Source organism: Ricinus communis, chromosome 2 (assembly GCF_019578655.1).
Source record: "Ricinus communis isolate WT05 ecotype wild-type chromosome 2, ASM1957865v1, whole genome shotgun sequence".
In the NCBI taxonomy this organism is placed as follows: Eukaryota; Viridiplantae; Streptophyta; class Magnoliopsida; order Malpighiales; family Euphorbiaceae; genus Ricinus; species Ricinus communis.
The window spans coordinates 32,848,493-32,863,058 of NC_063257.1; the positions used below are offsets into that span (position 1 = coordinate 32,848,493).

General features: G+C 36.8%; 2 non-coding genes across 2 annotated transcripts; both read left to right on the forward strand.

The window, feature by feature from the left end:
• Nucleotides 1–858: 858 nt before the first annotated feature.
• Nucleotides 859–965, forward strand: LOC112535275. The gene has a single exon (XR_003079439.2). It is a non-coding gene; the product is annotated as a small nucleolar RNA R71 (small nucleolar RNA).
• Nucleotides 966–13,869: 12,904 nt separating this feature from the next.
• LOC112535276 lies at nt 13,870–13,976 on the forward strand. The gene has a single exon (XR_003079440.1). It is a non-coding gene; the product is annotated as a small nucleolar RNA R71 (small nucleolar RNA).
• The last annotated feature ends 590 nt before the right edge of the window (nt 13,977–14,566 follow it).

The window sequence follows — 14,566 nt, forward strand, 5'->3', positions numbered from 1 at the left end:
CATCATTATAAACTTGCTTTATAATTTCTCTTACATTTGTGTTTACATTCCATGGTGTCATCTCTAATGGTTTAGTTTATTCCTTAATAATACCCGACCACTCATACCATTGGAGTCGAACATTTCATTTAGTATAATTGTATGCCATCAATTGTAATGTATAAATTAAAATAAATCATCTCACAACTCTTTGTCTTTAGGGCAATATTCTAACATCCCCATGACAGAAAAATCATCCATGAAACCCTCCATAATATCCTCTACCAACTCATCGAACGTAGCCATCATGCACCTCTGAAAGATAGCTGGTGCATTACAAAAACCAAATGCCAATTTTCTATAGGCAAAGCTACCATAGAGGCATGTGAAGGTAGTTTTTATTGATCTTCAAGGGCTATTGGAATCTAAAAATATCCTGACATACCATCTAAGAATGGTGCTATCTAGATTGTTCTGCTACCTTGGAACATTACACATATAATCAATATGCTCCGACTTAGCAAAGGTATTGTCTTTTGGCAATCTTTACTTTGATGACCACCCTCACACCAATCAATAACCTGCACTTGCCTTCCAGATGAAGACATAGTGAAAGCATCCATCTTCTTGCTCATGGCCTCTAACTGTGCATTTACAACTACCATGGGGTCTACTATATGGATCTCAACACCTTTGAATGGAACCTGCTATCTTGGATTTTGCCAGTGATAATTCATGATTACCATATCCTCAATAAGATCCATAGCTTGCTTTGGAGTCTTATAATTTAGTGATCCACCTACTGCTGCTGCATTAATAGATTGTTGACTTGCATAATTTAGTCTATTAAAGAATATCTAAATCTGCAGCTATAAGTGTAAACCATGATATGGACAGCTTCCTAGTAAATCCTTGAAGCATTCCCAACAATCATATAAAGTTTCATTGCCTTATTGAAGAAACCCTGCTATTTCATTCCTCAGATTAGCCGTCTTAGAAGGTGTAGAGTATCTCTCTGTAATTTCTCGATTAGCTGATTCCAAATTATAATGTCTCAGCCGGAAAGAATTTGACCACTTCTTCAACTTATCCCTCAACGAGAATGGAAATAGCCCAATCAAATAGCATCGTTTAATACCCTATTAATCTTAAAGGTCTCACAAATCTTTAGAAAGTAATCCAAATGAGTATTTGGATCCTCATTTGGCGAAACATCAAACATGCAATTATTTTGCACCATCTGAATAATATTGAGTTTGATCTCAAAGTTGTTTACTGCAAAATTCAGTCTAACAATACTCAATGTAGCCCCATTTAGAATTAGGCGTGCATACTCTTGCATGGTTCTCTCCCTGTGTAGAGCCACCATTCTTAACTGCTCCCTTTCTTGGTTTGGTTCCTCTCGATCCTCCTGATTCTAATTTTGTAACTTCGCCATTGTTTCTGCTAAACCTCATTCCCTTTCTTCTCTTTGCTACTTCCTCAAAGTTCTTTTGAACTGTAGTTCGTAGTGAAGAGTTTCATCAAACTAGCTCGGGTCATGCACAAATTCAAGTGAATGAACCCTTAATTCCTAGGAGGAGGGAAAGAAATCTCTTCTTAAACCCACTCATTTAGGTCATGCATTAAGATTAAGGAACTATTAAACCAAAGGATCTTGTAGATCTATCTCTAGTATCCCAATCAATCCTTAATCCCTAAAAAGAGATAAATTCATAAATAGTTATATCTAATCAATTTATGAAAATAAATCCTAATTAATAGGTCGACTTATCAATTGAAATAAATTATTAAGCAATCAAAGGAATAAAACAACTCATAGAAAAGATTTAATTGCATAACTTTGAATCAATCCATACACTACAAATTAGGGCCCATCAAAATATAAATATCAAGAAGATTAGTTCCTATACATTGCAATAAAGAAAATGAAGGTTAGAGGCAGAAGATCTCAAACCATCCATAGATGATGGTGATAAAAATCTCCAATCTTGAATCTCCAATCTTGAATCCTTAATTTTGAAAAACAAGGTAGAAATGATGTTATTCCTTAAAAAATAACCAATCAAACCTTAAGAAATAAAAAGAAATCAAGTTCTCTAAGTGTTTCTCTCTCTAGAAATGAAATAATGATGGAATCCCCTACAAATAACCCTAAAAGCTCCTTAAATAGTATCTTTTAATGGTTAACATGGAGACAACGATGTCCTTAGCTTTTTCATAGCTTGAATTTCTCTTATTGGTCACACGGGAGGGCCACATGGATTAGTAGGTGTCAGCACCCCTTTTCTAGTTCTAAATTTTGAGAGAAATATAGAAAATCCTATAATAAAAGTTACTACCTTCTCGGGTCTTGGAAGACAAAGGACGGGCGAATCCGACATTAGGGTTGAGGTTAATTGATGTAGATGATTCTATGCAGGTTTATTGACTGTTTATCAATCGTTTATTCACGTATTTGAGTCATATTTATTCCTGTTTGATCGCACTTTGGTATGTTTATGAATTTTTCAGGTTTTCAGACTCTTTGATAGAGATTGATTGATTTACAGGTAGAAACAAAGCTATTTGGATGATTTATGCATATTAGATGTTATCGGAGTTGATTCCTTATTAACACGCATTTCGAGGCTTTTTCACGACCTTGGACAATTTTGGAAATTTGGCATTTCGTGGAGGTTGGTGCCCGTTGCCCGGACCGTTGCACGGGTTGTGCATATTTACACGGACCATGGCACGGCTATGGCACTTCTGCCTATAAATAGGTGCACGCAAAATGAGACAGGGTTCCGCTTCTGATTTCTAGACTTTTCTACGCGCGCGACCCCTTACTTTTGCACCTCTGTTCTTCACATTTTGGGAGACCAACGTTAGTTCAAAGGATTGAATCGGAGGATTCAAGCAAAGATTGAAGTTTCTAGATGATTGACCGAGACATCCGAGATCCATACTTGAGGCTGGTTTTAGAATTAGCACTTGCGACATTCCTACTCCGATTCGAGAGAAGAGCGGTTACATGTTCCATTTTCTTTTTTATTATTTATTTCCTTTTGTATTTATTTCTTTCATTATGAGTAGCTAGGACTGCCGAACCCATTGGGGTTCACCTTTGTTGATGGATTGTGTTTAATGATTGGATTTTTATCTGCTATTTTTGTAATCTTCTTACTGTTTAATAATAAAATTTGATTCAATTAATTTGAAACGTTAAATTAATTATCTTTTGGGTTGTTTCTTGACATTAAGAAATGCTTTTTACAACTGGAAATTAAATAGTAAGAACTGGTAGTTAACACTTAGAGATAAGGTTAATTCACTCACAGGATTAAGAATTAACAACTCTTAATAGTTCTGAATCACGCTTAACGCTAATCTGTAATAATCTGATAGGAAGAGATTCCATTAGGTTAGTGCAAATTTAGGAACTTAGTGAGCTCGAGAGAGGAGCCGAGTTCGATTTAGGATTTAGGCACGGGTAGCAAGATTGGCGGTTTATAAAATCAACCTTAGAATTCCATCACTTAGGTCCCCTTTGGTTTGCTTCTTTGTTACGGTTGTCTTTCGATTGTCAGTTGTTGTTGTTCCTTTATTTGCATTCATAAGATTAGTTAATTAATTTAGACTTATCACACCTTATTTCAGACTAAATAACATAACGAACAATAGTAACATTAGGTTCACCCGATCTCCAAGGATATGACCTTGATACTTACTAGTGCTAGACCGCATTGATAGGTTCACTGCCTTAAGTGTAGGTTGCATAAGTAGCCTATCATTAATCCAGTTGCAATTACCTTTTCTAAAATCAATTTGGATTCAATTGTCAAGAAAAATAAAGTTCAACGGTCAAAACGGGGGATTTCACAAATTCAGGGACCTGATTGCAAGTTTTTCTTCAACTTTCCTTGTGTAAAGTCAATTGGCTGTACATAAAGCCTATCGGCTCTGTGTAGAGCTAATCGGCTCTACACAGTGCTGATTAGGACTTTTTCACTTCGACATTGTTTCTTCTCGACGATTTTATGTCTAGATATAGATTCTAGAAGGTCTTTTTAATAATAATGATAAATTTTAATGATAATTATTTAATAAAATTAAGTTTGGATATTTATCAACTTATCTTTTAAGATAATTGAGATTATTATTTTTATTAAAGTTTCCTTTGAAACCCTACTTCTATAAATAAAAAGAGATCTAGGGTTAGAACACAAGAAGAATCAATAAAGAATACACTCAGAAAATACCGAGAGAGAAATAGCCAAAGAGAACAAGGGAGAAAATTATTGTCATTTTTTATTAAGCAGAAGACTCAAGTCACTAAGAAAGAAAGGCCACTTCAGAAAGAATCTTTTTTTTTTGAAACTTTTTTAATCGATAGAAGATTTTCAACCTCTCTCAAGCACTAGATTTCCTACTAGTCTTTAATTCAATTGTAGCCTCATCACCTTAGACTCGTAAAACCATCAATTACGGTGACAACTTGAGGGTTCCTCCAAACATACATCCATTATCATCTTAAATCGATTTCTTTGTTCTTTTCTTTATTTCTTTGTCATTTGTTATTTTTAGAGACATGGTTAGGGTTATTTTTAAAAACGTAAGAGGGGTATATTTTTCAGTATAAGAAAATAACCTTATAAAAGGGGCATATTTTTTAATATGAGAAAGACTTTATAAGTGGTGTATATTTATGAGTATGAGCATACAATCCAATAAAAATGATATATTTAATAACCCCGTAAGGGGGGTACATTTGTGAGTTTGAGAAAATAACTCCGTAAAAGGGGTATATTAATAAATATGAGAAAACAACCCCGTAAGAGGGGTATATTTGTGAGTATCAAAAAACAATCCCATAAAAAGGGTATATCTTTTAATATGAGAAAACATCCCCGTAAGAGGATATATTTGTAAATATAAGAAAATAACCCCGTAAGAGCAGTATATTTGTGAATATGAGAAAACAACCCTATAAGAGGGGTATATTTGTGCGTATAAGAAAACAACCTTATAAAAGGGATATATTTTTTTACTATGAGAAAACAATCCTATAAGAGGGGTTTTGAAATCTGATAATAAGAACACTAGGGTTTCGAATATGATAATTATGCCAATTAGGGTTTTTGAATCTAATGAGACATGCATATGATTAATGATTAGATTTATATTTTCATAATGATTCAGTAATTAAATATGTTTTATAAGATTGCATGATTAATTTGCCATTTTTTGTTTACTGTATTTTCTAGGGTTTTTTATCAATCAATTGAATTTTGTTGTTTTGTTTTAATCTTTATTTTATTTCTTTCATGTCTAATTAACTTCACTCTTTATGCATGTGAAGTTCAGCTCTGGGGATGCGAGGAATATACTGACGAATAAAAAGAATTGCCTGGAACCTTAGAGCCAAACCCCTCTATCCTTAGTGTCGATCAGCTGTGTAACATTTTGTCCTAATTTTATTGGCTTTAGTCGAGCTTGATGTATTTTATGTACTGTATTAGATTTTTAGGTCTTTTCTATTACAATTTTTGTTGTAGGCCAGGTTGTAATAGTTAGGTTTATTTCCAAGATCTTTTCTTTTAAATTTTTCTTACTGTATGATTGATTAATTAAAATGGGCCACACAGACTTAGGGTTAAAATTGGACCTAACATGAACACTGTAGTCCAATAGGCTAATTAACATTAACTAGGCCTAAACTCTAAAATTGAAGTAGACTTAGTGGGCTTGGAATGTTTAAGTTAGGATTGGGCTTTATTAGATTTAGGTTCACACAGAATGGGCCTTGTCATAATAAGTTGTCCATTAGGTCTAAAGATTGGAAATCAAAAACATAATATGTAATTGGGCTAGACTAGATGAGCTATATTTACATAATTAACTAGTAAAATAGACTAACCACTCCAATATGGGCTGGGCTTGAATAAAATGGGCAAGACCTAGGTGAATTATCTGTGTTATTTTGTATGCCTATGTATAAACTAGAGTGCTCACAGGTTCACGTGCACTACATATAGATCAACAGTTTGACCTAGGACATGGTAAATACAATTCATTAGTTATATTCATGCTTTATTTATATTGTTACTTATCTTTTTTGATTCGCATATTTAGTGTGATTGGTTGGGAGAGTGAAGCCAATTGGAGCTTTATATGCTATCTGCGGCTGACCTCGAGCAGAGGAGGATACTACTACTAGGTCTCGCCTATCGGGAGTGGTATCTTGGCGAGAGGATTTACAACTGGGAGCAATATCCTAGCAGGCACTGAATCTCATTATCTCCTCCTCTTTCCATGTTCTAGATGGCGAATCTTGCTGGGGAGGAGCTAGCGAAGTGTTTGAATGGGTATGACGAGCCCAAGGACCTTACCATCCGATCCCAGCTAACAAACTATACCTCGTTCATCCCTTAGTTGATGGGCGCTCTACATTGTGGCAATGATGCCATTGTTCAGGTATTTTCTTAGATTCACTTAAAGTTCTCTTTCTTGTTGTGTATTGCTCTTTTATTCATTTATTTACAGCTTGTCCGCCAGCCTCCTGCTGCTCGTGAGCCAACTAAAGGACGGTCCTCCTGACACTCCAGGCCTTATCATGTTACAGGCTCATTTGCTGGTGTGACTTCCGAGGCTCTAGTGTGACTTCCTACGACCGTGTCTGACGTGGTTTCGGGGATTGTTTCATTCCCCCTTGATCCGATGGTTTCATACTGGAGCCTACTCGGTGTGATACAATATCGACTCACCATAGACCAGTATCTTCCTTCGGAGTGTATGCCGAGCACTTGCACCCATGTAAGCTTATTCTTTTCCTCTACGTCTTCACCTCTTAGTTTTACTAAAAAGGTTAGTGACATATATACAAATACAGGTTCAAAGAGATTAGTTCGAGCATGTAAATCAATCAATCGATGCTGCAAGAAGGCAGTTCTTCGTCCTCGGTGAGGATTGGCGAGTAAGAAATAAATTATAAATTATAAGATGCAAAATGTATGCATGTATGCATAAAATATGCTAACTAATCTCATTTCAGGTTTTCAACAGAGGGACCACAAGAGATTGTAGGGGCAACTGGACGACCGGCAGCACCAGCTTGATGTTCAGCAACGTCGAATCGTTGCACTGACCCTTCAGCTATCGGCCTTGCAGACCCAAGGGATGGATGCTGAATCGGATGACGAGATGGGTAGTTCGGGAGGGAACTCCAGCTTCTGACTTTCCTTTACTTGTACTTTTCTTCTGATTACTTGTAAAACTTAAAACCTCGTATAGACTTTTAATTTTAAAGACACATAAAATGTGGCTTTTGAATTGCCCCCATTTTACGCATTTCTTTTTATTTCTGCATTTATATGATCTTGCCCGCACCATTTCAGGTTTTCAATTTAACTTTTTCTTTCTTCTTCTTTTTGTCTCTTTTTTCTTTTTGCAGATTTGGCTATAGGAGAAGCTTCAAATATTGACTTCCCCTAGCTTTGCCCGATTTAAGAGGACTCTAAAACTAGCTGCTCTATCTAAGAATGCAAATGCAGATACAAAGAGAATGAGAAAATAGAAATTATGCTTCTTTTCAGATGTTATTTATTTTACTTAGAACTTTTTGTTTTGTTTCTCTTTTAAAAAAATTTTATTCATTTAGTAAAAAAGCCTAGATGGGTACATTTTGATTTCTCACGATTAACTTCTATCATCAGCCAGTCTTTTTAGATTTTCTAGCTGATTATTTTCTCTTTGTTGCCCTGACTTTTGCCTGACCAGCCTGTTCAGGCTTTCGGATCAACATGCTATTTTTTCTATTATTCTTATTTAATTTTTATACATGGTATTTCTTGAGACGATCTATGTTGGTTGGCACAATGAACTTGTTCCCCTCTAGGTCTGAGATCTTAGCAGCACCTCTAGGCAGAATCCCCTTTACCAAATATGGACCTTCTAAGTTTGGCTTGAACTTCCCTCTCGGATCAAATGCAATAGGTCTTGTATCCTTCAATACTAGATCACCAGCTTTGATCTTTCATGGCCTTACCTTCTTATTGAATGCCTTGGCTATCCTTTTATGATACAACTGCATATGGTATAAGGCTTTCATCCTTTTCTCATCAACCAAACCCAATTATTGGTACCTTTGCTCAACCCACTGGTACTCTAGTATTTCAGTATCCAATACAACTCACAAATATTTCAACTTTAATTCAACTGGTAAAACTGCCTCATCTCCATAAACCATAGAGTATGGTGTTTGCCTTGTCGATGTTCGCTCAGTTGTCTGATATCCTCAAAGTGCGAAGGGTAACCGAACTTTCCAATCCTTGTGATTCCATACTATCTTCGAAAGTATTTTCTTTAGATTCTTATTGGCCACTTCTACTGCTCCATTCGCCTGAGATCTATACGGAAAAGACCCTGTGATACTCGATCTTGTACTCCGCGAGCAGGTCCATTGTCTCACCCATGAAGTGTACCCTGTTATTCATCACTACGTGATGTGGGACCCCATATCTGTAGATCAGGTTCCATTCTATGAATCTGGCCATCTGCCATGCCCCCACGGTGGTGAATGACTCGGCTTTGACCCACTAAAAGAAGTAGTCAATTGCTACGACTATGGACCTGTGACCATTAAGGAGGTTTTAATTCTCCGATGATGTTGATACACTATTTTTATAGCTACAATCTAAGGCAGTGAACCTATCGATACAGACTAGCACTAACGGTGAGTATCAAGGTCGTATTCTCGGGTAAGGATGATCCTAGAACTACTGCAGCGTCTTATAATATCTAACCCTAACAAAATCAATGAAGTTGCTACTCTATAATTAAATGTAAACAAGTGATTAACTAAGTGTCAGACAGACTGAAAGGATTTAGAAAAACAATCAAAGGAAAAAGCAAACCCAAGGGGACCTAAGCTAGTTGGATCTTAGTGAAGATAAAGATTATATTGATTACCAATTGCAATTACCCGTGGATGAATTCTTAACTGATTTTAGTTTCCCTCTTGAGATAACCGAATTCCTAAATCTAAGAACCTAAAGTTGGAATCTCTTCCTAACGATCGATTATTAGATTAGCATTAAGCTTTAACCTACCTCTATTAAGCTTTGTTAATTCTTAATCCTGCTAGTCAATTACCCTTATCTCTAAGTGATCATTAACCAGTTCTTGGTATTCAATTTCCAATTACTAAATGATTTTCTCAATTACATTAAGCAATCTAAATATCACAACTCACAACGTCTCATGATAATGTGATTTCTCATTACTAATGAAAGCAGGAAGAGACAAGCATTGATAATCAAAGTCGCAAAAGCATTAAAAACAATCCAACAACATAGGAACCCTAATGGGTTTAACAAATCTAGTTACTCATACTAACAAGCAACATAAAGTAAAGAACAAATTCATAAAAGTAAATTGAAGGCATGTGCACCCTTCTTCTTCAAGTTGGATGAAAAATCCTAAATTCCCAATTCTGAATGATGAATCCTAAACTGCTTCTTGAATGCCCCAAATCTTCTCTTGATCTTCAATTTGATGTTAAAACCAATGTAATCCTTCCTTCAATAGATGAAATGGTCTTTTAAAGTCGAGTATTGAAGTCTAGGAAAAGATGTCTTATGCTTGTATATGTGAAATCAAATCAGAAAATCGAACCCTAACTCAATAAATCGCATTTCCCTATATAAATCTCTCAACACGGGCGGAGTCCAGGCCATGCTAGACCTCTGCATCCCACAACTTATGGCTTCTTCTTGGCCATGCCCTCGCCAGTGCTAAGCCACCACGGGCCATGTTGGAGGCTGTGGTGGCCACGGAAACCATGCCAAACTGACACTCTTGAGGGTCATGCGTTGATGGTTTAGCATGGCCAGAGTCCAGGCCGTGCTCAACCTTTGAAAATAATCCTTGATGAAATCTCGATGCAATCCTATCCGTTCTTGCACGTATCGCTCCTAAAATCACTTAAACATTGCTAATGGATGTCTATGAACACTTGAAACATGAAACGAACCAAAATGCGGGTGATTCTAGTATAAAACGTGATAAATATACACTAAACACACAAGTAATTGGTTATAGAAATATGTATAGAACACTGCACATCAAATTACCCCACACTTAAGCTTTTTCTTGTCCTCAAGCAATCAATAACTCAGTCTAGAAATAGGTAGCAAGAAATCCAACCCATAACTCAAATTGCAAAGTTTTAACAAAGAACGAGGATAATAACAATGTATATGCAATGTAAACAATAACTCAACATGAAAAATTGACAACCAATGCCTCACAGGATTCACTCAAGAACACTCAAAGTGTATAAAGGTAAAGTGGAAATCCCTCAAAGCTATTATGCAAAGTCCCACCTACCATATGCTTGCTTATAAATCCTGCCTCTACTACTGTGAACAATTGAATACCAAAATCAAAGGGTCTTTACAAGGGTTGTAATGGGGCTAAGGTAAAGGTAAGGAAAAATTTAGGAAGAAGTGACAGATATGCTGAAAATTCATGCAATTACAAGAACATGGCAGCTCAAAGGACTAAATGCTACAAATGTCAAAAATTATTCACTAAGTCTTGTTTGAAGTAAAGGATGCTCAAAGAATTAAATTCAAAAGGAGAACATAGCTAAAAAGGAAGCACAATAAACACTTAACTTCCTTTTTCTTTTTCTTTTTCTTTTTTTTCTCTTCTTTTCTTTCTTACTTTCTTTTTTTATATATATATAAAATGCATTAAACTTTGGATTGAAGGGAGCATCTACAATGAAAAGACTTAGTGAATTTACAACATCAAAGCAACGCATTCAAATCCCAATATGAAATAGCAAATCACACAAATTCCAGCATAAAGGGTGGAAAGAAAGGTAAATGTAAAGAAGGTAATCATGAGGTGTAAAAGGTGTAACTAATGAAGAAAAGCTAAGGCTCAATAATGGCTAACTAATGGATACAAAAAGGTAGGTTTTTGGTCAAGTGTGGTAGATCCTAAGTTGCCCAAATCATCTAATGGAATTCAAAAGTTTATGTAACCTCGACAAGCATTACAAAGCAAGTTCTAAAAGCAAAACCAAGCATAACGCACACTTAAACAAGAAGAAACAGGAGCATAAATATAATGAATTGCTAAAAAAGGCTCAAAAACTCATATTTGAAGTGTGGCTAAGTTGCATTTGATTCTCAAAATCTCAATTAAATCATCATTTAAATTGTACATGCATATGACATTATCAAAGTTCTAAGCTAAAATTAGGCAATTCGAGAAGCAATTTGAATAACACCAGTTTAACCCGGCCAGGTTGATGCATTAAACACCATCAATTGCTTTCCAAAAACATGTTTATCAAAGAAATAATATGGTGCTAGCCTATAAACCAAATTATCAAAAGCTCGAAAAATAAACAAAGCTCAAATGAATAGGCTTCCTAACATCCTAAACAACATCATTAGCGTCACAAGATCCACAATATAAGCCAAAAAGTAAATAGAGAGGAAACCGAACATCACCCCACACTTGAAGATTACATTGTCCTCAGTGTCAAATAAGGTTGGCACTCCACAAGGGAAATAAAATACGCACAAAGAAGCAAATCACAGTAGTCCACAAAAAATTAGAAATCTAAAAAGGAACAAGACAAGAGAAAGAGGCAAAAACTAAAAATATTCTACTAGATACTGCCCTTGATGTGTGCTTTAACACTCTAAGATATGTTAGTCCTCAAAATTGCGTATGAGCATCGAGTAGACTAACTCCTGCAGAACTCAAGAATAAACACATCCCAAGCAACATCTAGTAAAAAGTTCAATAAAATAAAATCATCTCAAAATAAAAACTAAAAGCAAACCAAAGATAAACTGAAATATTCAACTACAAAAAGAAATAAAATATGTCCAAAAACTCCAAAAAGCATAACTAGATTCGAGAATGCCTCCCGAAGGCACTTTTTTTTGGTTCGAGTCGCTTAGCTGGACTCTGCAGCGGCATCCCTATACCGCGAGCAAATTGAGAAGGTGGGCTCAATGTAAGCTGGGGCCTGAGCAAGGAGGCAGTCCAATGTGTGCAGCAGATGGCCAAGGAGGTGCTCTCCACACAGAGTCGGGATGCCCATTCATCTACTCCAAATCCTGTCTAGATGACCTGTCATAAACAAACTTGCAACTACCCTTCTTGGGTGTATCATAACACGAAGTTTAAATTGATACAAGTTGTTTTCTTCGAACGAATAACACACATCAACAGGCAAGGAAGCATGCAAAGCATCATCAATTAGTATATCCTGTGGTAGCTTATCACATGCAAGACCAATCCCATCAATAGCACAAATAGCATGAACATGGTCAGCGGGAGAACTATCAAATGGGAGTAAACTAAAAGTAACACAGTCATCTCCTACATTAAGCTCTAGCTCTCCCTCAAACACGTCTATTTTAGCTCTAGCCATGGCAAGGAAATGTCTCCCCAAAATCAAAGGCACACCATGCTCATTATCCATATCCATAACTATAAAGTCCACAAGAAATATGAATTTATCTACCTTGACTAGCACATTCTCTACAATTCCCCTAGGATGCTTAACAGAATGATCAGCTAGTTGAATGCACATTCTAGTCAGTTTTGCCTCTCCCAAACCTAGCTTATAGAACATACTCGTGGGCATGACATTTATGCTAGTACCTAAATCAATTAATGCATCATCAACACACAAGTTATCCAAAGTGCAAGGAATAGTGAAACTCCCTAGATCGTGACATTTCTCTAGTAACTTGCTCTGAAACACTGCTGAGCACTATTCATTAAGCTTAACATATGCTACCTCCTCCAGCTTTCTTTTGCTGCTAAGTATGTCATTCAAGAACTTGGCATACTTCGACATCTGCTTCAATACATCGACAAAAGGCAAGTTAATATGCAGTTGTCTAAAAATATCCAACACCTTACTGAACTGCTATTGTACTTCTTCTTGCTTCAGTCTAGCAGGATATGCAATCTTAGGCTGATACTCCCTGACTAGGATTGGTTTCACCTTTTGCCTCTCAGGTTCCTTAACCTTACTATTCACCTCAACCTGCACATCAATAGTGGAATCATAAAAAACAGGCTCAGAAGGAGCCGAAACTAATGTACCTGAACGCAAAGTGATGGCGTTCACGTGCTCCCTTAGGTTAGACTTAGTGGTGCTGGAGAGCACTCCTTGTTGCCTCTCAAACAACATCTTAGAAATCTGTCCGATCTGACTTTCCAAGTTCTGAATGGACGCCTGTTGATTTCTAAAAGCATTGTCTGTTGGAACCTCGTTTTAGTAGAGGTGACAAACTTCATTATCAGCTCTTCCAATTTAGATTTCTTCTCGGCTAGTAGAGGAAGCTCTGATGGTCCAGCCTGCTGCTGCTGCTGTGGTGGCTGCTGATGCAGTCTCTGAAAGCCTAGTGGACCCTGGGCATTATTATTGCACCAACTAAAATTAGGGTGATTTCTCCATCCAGGATTGTATGTGCTACTATAAGGGTTGTTCTGTTGTCTGGGCATATTTCCCATGTAATTAACCTGTACACGGTCAGCACAAACAATAGATGAAGTAGAGGAGCTAGCAAACATACCTCCTGGATTACAGTTTGAACTGTAGTGCGGGCCACCGCAAAACTCGCAGCTTATTTGGGTTGCATGAACCGGCATCTGAAGCTGGTCTAATTTCTTGGTCAGAAGCTCCATTTGAGCTGCCTCCTAGAGGATTGCCACTGGTAGTTGTTCATGGCCATCTCCTCTATCAGATTTTGCGCCTCCTCCAACGTCTTACTGTTCAAGGCCCCACCTGCTGCAGCATCTACCCTTTGCCTAGTAGCAAGGTTTAAACCATTGTAAAAGGTCTGAACCTGCATCTATACTAGTAGATCGTGGTGTGGACAACATCTCAACAAGTCCTTATACCTCTCCCAGGCATCATACATGCTCTTGTCGTCCATCTGCACAAAAGAAGAAATGTCATTTCTCAATTTAGCAGTCTTAGCTGGACTGCAGCCATCTCTTTGCTCTATCCCTTAAAGAAAATGGAAATAATCTCAGCCGGATAGCATCATCGGTAGTTCCATTTATCTTGAATGTGTCACATATCTTCAAAAAGTTGGCTATATGGGCATTGGGATCCTCGCTTGGTAGCCCTCTAAACTGTACACTCTGTTGTACCATCTGGATCACATTTGGCTTTATTTCAAAATTGTTAGCTGCCACCGGCGGTCTGAGTATACTCGTCTGTGTCCCATCCAATGATGGTCTAGCAAACTCGTACATCATTCTGTTGGCGTTTGCCGTAGTATTTCCGTTGTGATTCTCCATCCCTACTGGTCTATCAATAGATATCTCAATTCCAATCTCCTCCTCTACCGATTGCAAATGCTTCCTTAAAAGTCTGAGGGATCCTTATGGATCAGACAAAGGCTCTACAAGATCAGAGCTAGAGCTCTTGGTCATAAACTACATAAGAATGGAACGTAGCAACCAAAGAACAAAAGTAAATAAAAGAATAAAAGAATAAAATAAAATAAAATAAAGACAAAAGAATGAAAATGGCTAAATTAACACAAACACA